This window comes from Myotis davidii, unplaced genomic scaffold (genome assembly GCF_000327345.1).
Source record: "Myotis davidii unplaced genomic scaffold, ASM32734v1 scaffold167, whole genome shotgun sequence".
Classification (NCBI taxonomy): domain Eukaryota; kingdom Metazoa; phylum Chordata; class Mammalia; order Chiroptera; family Vespertilionidae; genus Myotis; species Myotis davidii.
In genome coordinates this window covers 1,367,821-1,373,576 of record NW_006300048.1, presented here as the reverse complement: position 1 = coordinate 1,373,576, position 5,756 = coordinate 1,367,821, and the positions used below count along the sequence as shown (strand labels likewise).

The 5,756-nt window shown below is 60.1% G+C and overlaps 1 protein-coding gene across 1 annotated transcript in view; it reads right to left on the bottom strand.

Moving 5' to 3' along the window:
- The window catches only part of MDFI (MyoD family inhibitor), a 40,396-nt gene that overhangs the window by 791 nt on the left and 33,849 nt on the right, over positions 1-5,756 (bottom strand). The window lies entirely within an intron of this gene.

The following is a 5,756-nucleotide window of genomic DNA, read 5'->3' as shown; positions in this document are numbered from 1 at the left end:
GGGCCCCGCCCTCCTGCCGCCTTGTCCCCGAGCCTCATACAGGCCTGCGGATGCGAGGCAGGGGTTTCTGCCTCCTGCTTCACACCTGGGGAAACCGAGGCCCACAGGTTTCAGGGACTTGACCTGAGCCCCATTGTGAGTTAAGACAGACGCGGGGCGGGGGGTAGAGCTGGCCAGAAATAACACCCACAAACCAGACTTCCCAGAAACTTCTCCCCAGGCCTGCGAAGGCCCCCCTGCAGATGGAGGCTCTGCTTGGAACATGGGAGCTGCCCGGGGTGTGAGTCAGTCCAGCTGCTGCAAGGCCGGGTGAGGGAGCCGCTGGGCTGTCTGTCCCCGGGGAGAGGTACCTTCACCCGCTTGGTCACGCCCTCGTGTGGTCCATCATTTGTCCACTCAGCGCACGCGTGTGCCCCCTAAGACAGACAGAAATAGCCCTTCTCAGACCCCACCCACCCCACCTCGGGCCTCCCCTCCGCTGCTCCCCTGAACAGCGGGGCTGGGCTGAGCAGACCTGTGGTTCCTTTCAACTCAGACAACAGCCTCACCTCCACCTGAGGGCAGGAGGGCCCCTGGGAGGCAGTGGGCATTCATTTGCCCAACAAACCTGAGTGCCCACCCTGAGCGAGGGGCTGGCTGCAGGAGCCGCAGGGGGGAGGGGCTGAAGGCCAGCAGCCCCAGGGGCAGGTGGGCGAGGACACGGCCACGTGAGAGCAGTGAGGATCCAGCGAAGAGTTTTTAAAAAGGGAGAGTTTTTAAGCTGAGTCGTGAGGGCCCGGCTGCGTAGGAGAGGGAGGGGCACTCCAGGCCCAGGGCACGGTGTGAATGTGGGCGCCTGTGGGCGGCAGGGCTGGTGGGATTGGCAGTGGGTGGCTGGGCCCGGGCATGTTGCCTGGGTCTGGGTTCAGAGAGGCAAGAGCAGCAGAGCCAAACAGGCACCTCTAATGAACTGTGAGCTCTGCCCTGGCTTGCTGGGCTCTCTGTGCCTCAGTCTCCCCGCCTGCAATGACGGATTTCAATATCTACCTCCCAGGTGGTTGTGGGGATTAAAGGAATAACTGAAGGAAGTGCTAGGCACAACATGTCACTCAAGATCTGACGAGGACGTCATAGCTCCCTCAGGGCAGTGGGTGGACCAGGGACCTGCCCCTGGCTGCACCCTCAATTCCTTTTCCCTCCCAAGGGGGCGCCAGCAGAAGCCCTAGCCTGGGCATGTCTCTGGGGCAGGGGGAGGTTGGCATTCCTCTCCTTGCTCAGCCCCTTCTCCCTCCTAGTCCCCCTCCGCCCTGGCCGCCCCAGCCCCTCCCCCACCCCCTCAGCCCTCTCCGTGTGCGCTGGCCGGGAGGGCCTTCCATTGTACTATCTTTGGGCCCTAAATTAAAATTGATGACATCTTGAAATGAGCAGTGAGGGTAATTTTGCTTCTGAGCCGGGATGCTAATGAGGCCCCTTAATGGTGCGAACGCTGAGCTGACGGGTCGTGTGTCACACGCGGCCGTGAGGGGGGTAATGGCGGCGGTAAGTGCCGGTAATTGCACCCTGTCTCGCTGGATTTTGGCAGCCTGGTGGGAGAGTGGGGCTCAGTCACCGCCAGCAGGGGCACCCCCACCCCCCGCGGGCCTGACAGCCAGAGACACCCCCTCGGCCCAGCCAGGCTCCTCAAATCCAGCCTTACCAAGAATGAGGTGCCTGGGGCACAGCCCCCCACACGTACAGTCACACACGGTACTGTTACACCATGTGCACCCCGACACCCCACAGCCTGCACCGGGCACTTAGACACACATGCGTGCTCCCCCTACACACTCCACACCCTGTGAACACAGCCCCCTGTACACACCCTCAGGGCTCACACACACACATGTGCACACAACACGCCCTCAAATAGTATGCGGGTGCGTCCTGTGCTCCAGTCTATCTCAGTCCTCCCAGCTTCACAGGTCCGTGTCGCTGCTCTCGTTTTATGGTGCAGAAACGGAGCCTTGGGAGATGAAGCGATTTGTCCCAAACCACAGGGCTAGGCAGTGTCAGAGGCAAGAGGGGCGTCCAGGTCTGTCTTACTTGGCAGTCTTTGCACCCTCATCTCCTCTCATGTACACTTGCATATATATGCCTCTCAATGTGCACACACGCGCAGGTCACACATAGCCTCCTGCACTGGGACGATCACCTACGCGCTGCTGACACACGTGCGCGATGTCCTTAGCATGCACACACAGATATCTACACGTGTGTACACCGGGATCACATCATGCCCACACTCCGCGTGCACACAGTGCGCTAGTCACGCAGCCGCCCCAGGCCCCAGCACCTCAAGCTCTAGGAAGGATAAATCGCCCGGCTCCACTGCCCTCTCCGGTATTTAACTGTGAGGGTAGAATGACGGCCACACAAAGGAGTGTGAGGTGCCCTCCACACCCCCTGCAGCAGTGGTTCTCAACCTTCCTCATGCCGCGACCCTTTAATACAGTTCCTCATGCTGTGGTGACCCCCCAATTTCGTTGTTACAAATTGAACATAATTAAAGCATAGTGATTAATCACAAAAACAATATGTAATATATATGTGTTTTCCGATGGTCTTAGGCGACCCCTGTGAAAGGGTCCTTCGACCCCCAAAGGGGTCGCGACCCACAGGTTGAGAACCGCTGCCCTGCAGGAACTCACACCGGGCACACAGACACCGTACACGTGGGCACACACTCTGACCAGGTGGTGTCTAAGCTCTCTGTGCATGCGACAGGCAGCCTTCAGACACATCTCTGAACACACACTATCCACATGCGATGGACGTATGCGTGTGGCCCTGGTGGAGAGCCCCAAGTGCACACACCACTGCAAGTGGAAACCACAGAGCCCGTCGGTTCTTGTCATGTGCATACCCTCCCACCCGCAAGCGTTTATTAGCCTGTGATTACAGCAGAGGGTAAAAGTATGGGCTTTGGAGTTTGCCTGCGTCCTTGGCCTGGGTCCATCGCGTTACTTGCTGTGTGACCTTGGGCAAGTTACTTAACCTCTGTGTCTCATTTTTCCCCTCTGTCAAATGGGGGCAATGGTAGTGTGCCGACTTCCTAGGGATGCTGTGAGGGTTAAATGGATTAACTGTGTAAAGCACTTAGTGCCTGGCACATGGGAAACCTCCTATGAACATGGAGGCAAGGTGTGCATCTCTGACAAAGGATGCACGTCAGGATACCACGCCCTGAGGAGTGGGCAGTGGGAGGTAGGAGAGGGAGTGACCACCTACAGCTTAGGTGGCCAGTAGGGCTTCCTGGAGGAAGAGGGCTTAGGCTAGGCCTTGAGAAGAACTGTAGCCACTGCTCAGTGAGCACCTACTCTGTGCTGGGCCCTGAGCTGAACACTGTGTACAAATGAACCCTCTGTGTCCTCTGTGACCCCCAGGAGGTGGGCGCCATCATGTCCACATTATGACCAGGAGAAAAGGGTGCAGAGACTTGGAAACTTGTCCAAGGACAGGAAGGGCACAGAGAAGAGGAGATGGGGGCACGGGAATTCCAGGCGGGAAAGCAGCATGTGTCAGAAATAGAGCAACAGATGGGAAAACACCCCCAGAGGGCTCTCCTTGATACACTGTAGCTGCTCCCAGATAATGAGCGGGGTGCGCATCTGGAGGGGCGTTCTGACCTAATTGCTGTGTCGCTCGCTTGCAGCCACACCAGGGACCTGGGTAGGGAGGGCTGCAGCGCAGCCCACAGCATGCTGGGCCGGGGCGGGAGCCGGCCTCACCACCCCGCCTCCCCCCACCAGGGCCCAGCTGGGGGTGGGAGGGAGCATGCGGAGCCCCCTTCCCTGAGGCCCAGGCCTGGCTGTCTGGCAAAGGACCAGAGAGGACTCAGGGCACGAAGCCGTGGGAGGAGGTGGTGAGGGCGTGAGTGAGTCTCTGTCCGCCCACCCTGAAGCCAGCACGGCCGCACCCCAGGCTAGTCCCTGGGACCTCTCAACAGGCAGTCAGCCGGTTGTCAGGGCGCCCACGGCTCTCCACAACACGCCCCAGAGTCCCACGTCCATGAAGCCGCCCAGGGCCTGACAAGCTGGTCTGCTCACCCTTCTCAGAGATCACAGACGTTTTCCTCAGTGTCTGCAATACATTTTATATATGTATTGATTGATTTTAGAGAGAGGAAGGGAGAGGGATAAAGACAGAAGCATCAATGTGAGAGCAGAACATGGATCGGCGGCCTCCTGCACACCTCACACTGGGCATCAAGCCCACAACCTAGGCATGTGCCCTGACCGGGAATCGAACGGCGGTGACTCCTGGTTCATGGGCTGATGCTCAACCACTGTGCCACACTGGCCGGGCTGCAGTGCATGTTTTGATGCCCAGCCAACACAAGTGCCCCCTCCATGAAGCTGGTCCTAGTGTTCCGGGGGCTCCTCCACCCTGTACGTCTCCAGTCCGTGGCAGAACGCGAATAAGGGAGTAGCCCCTCTGGCCGAGTAGCTCTTTGGCTCATGCCCATCCCTGACCCTCTGCAGGTCCTCTACCTCCCCTGCTCCCAGTCTACTCGGTCATGTGCCCCCCCCCCCACCTTTACTCCATACTCCTAGTTGCTGCTCCCACAACACGGGCCCTTTGCCCATACCTTTGCTCACACTGATCCTTCTGCCTCAGCCCTCACCTTATAACCCATTGCACCCCAACCCTGCCCACCAGAGACTCCACTTAGAGCCCCCGCCCCAGCAGCCTCTGCCCCTCTCTCATAGAGCCCTCTGGCCAACAGGGACGGAGCACGGCAGGGCAGGGGGAGAACAGGCGAGGGCTTCTGAGGCCCCAAATGTGGGTTAGCACCCCAACTCCTGTTTTTGGTGGTGGGAACATGGGGTAGTACTCCCCCCATATGTCTTGTCTTTATTTTTTCTTCTGTCAGGGGTGAGGGGGGCAACCCAACCCCCCCCCCCGAGGCTGAGGGTTCCCCAGGATTGGTGTGTACAGACCTGGCCAGTGGCAGGCAGGGGAGGGGTGTCCACTGTGGAATTATATCACTTATCGTCCAAATCAGGACACTGAGGGTGGACCCCAGAGCAGTGGTGAAAAGGGACTGTCCTGGGGAAGCAAGGCGATGGCCACTAGATGGACAGTGTCAGTCCCCTTCCGGCCCACACCCCTGGCAGGAAGGGCTGGGCACCTGTGGGCCCAGGGCCAGGTAGGCTTGCACCTGGGCCTGCTCAGAGGCGGCACAGCTGGGGGCGAGAGCGGGGTGGGGGGTGGGGCGTCCAGAGGCCCCACCTGGTGGCAGAGCCTCAGGAGGGGACATGGAAAGTGCAGCTGTTGAGAGTGGCTCCCAAGGCCGGAAAACGAGGGCTGGGAAAAAGGGGTCGGGGACCCCAAATCCCAAGATGCGCCCCTGGAGGTCCCAACAACCTCCATTACAGGAGATCGTAGCTGCTGCCCTGAGAAGGCCCTGGCTTTGCACCTCCCATGCCTGGCTCATCTCGTCAGCCAGCCTGGGGGCGGGAGGAGCTGTCATCGCCCCGCTGCCCAGAGGAGAGCGCTGAGGCGCAGCGCGAGGAGGGGCAGCGCTGTGGGTGAGCGTGATGCTGGGGCAAGCGGCCCCCGGGGAGGGCAGGTCGCCTCCCACGCCAGGTCCCGACCTTGGACATCGCGAGGAGGAGCGGGACTGGCAGGAAGCAGCTGGGCTTGGGGCAGACCTGGTTTGCTCTGGCCCCGTCCTGGCCTGTGTCTCTCTCCCCAGAGCCGGTCACTTCATCTGGAAACCCCTGCCTCTGGGCGTC